Source organism: Arachis ipaensis, chromosome B03 (assembly GCF_000816755.2).
Source record: "Arachis ipaensis cultivar K30076 chromosome B03, Araip1.1, whole genome shotgun sequence".
Lineage (NCBI taxonomy): Eukaryota > Viridiplantae > Streptophyta > Magnoliopsida > Fabales > Fabaceae > Arachis > Arachis ipaensis.
Window position 1 is genome coordinate 56,249,406 of NC_029787.2, and position 754 is coordinate 56,250,159.

Sequence of the window (754 nt, forward strand, 5' to 3'; positions counted from 1 at the left end):
TCGTGATTCGTGTGACCTAACACTGCTATTTCATCTATGATAACCCATTAGTGTTCCCATATACATAAATCATTAGTATTAAGTTGGCCAAACTTGATACCATGAAGTATGCAATGGTAAACTAATAGCATTAATCATCAGACAGTCATGCATATAAAACATAAACTCTTGTCATCAGAACAAGCTATAAAGCATGACAGACACTCAGAGTATGCAATGAAGCATAGTCAGTCCACTCCCAAGGCTCTACAGGAAAGACTGCTCTGATACCATATTGTAACGTCCCGTCCAGCAAAATACCTTGCTTAAGTCAGGGTATTTCCACTAGAAAGAACATTACGTAACCTTCTCTAGTATTGACTACTTAATTATCGAGCCTTTGTATCGAGTTCGCGTTTCAGTTTTAAGAAAATTCCAGAAAATTTTGTTTTTTATTCATTAAAGTCATAATTCAAACATTCACAAATAATAATAATCACATAAATATTATTGATAATAATTCTTATACAAAAGAGACCAAAAAAAACTCAAACACAATATACTAAACCTACCCCTCTATGTAAAATAAAATCTCAAAGGACAATAGCGAGGGGACTCTATGAAAGCAATTAAAACCATAAAGAAAGCCTACTGATCGCTCGCAGCTTCAAATTGCGTCTTCAAACCTGTCGCTGAAAGGGTTAAAAATTTGGGGTGAGAACCAAACCACATGTTCTCAGTAGAGGTCGAGAATGCCGTGAAAGTAAAGAATAAA

General features: G+C 35.0%; 1 long non-coding RNA gene across 1 annotated transcript in view; it reads right to left on the minus strand.

Moving 5' to 3' along the window:
- The window catches only part of LOC110270175, a 5,908-nt gene continuing 5,777 nt past the window's right edge, over nt 624-754 (minus strand). Inside the window, exon 2 of the long non-coding RNA XR_002359385.1 lies at nt 624-671. This is a non-coding gene — a long non-coding RNA (uncharacterized LOC110270175). The remainder of the gene's footprint in view (nt 672-754) is intronic.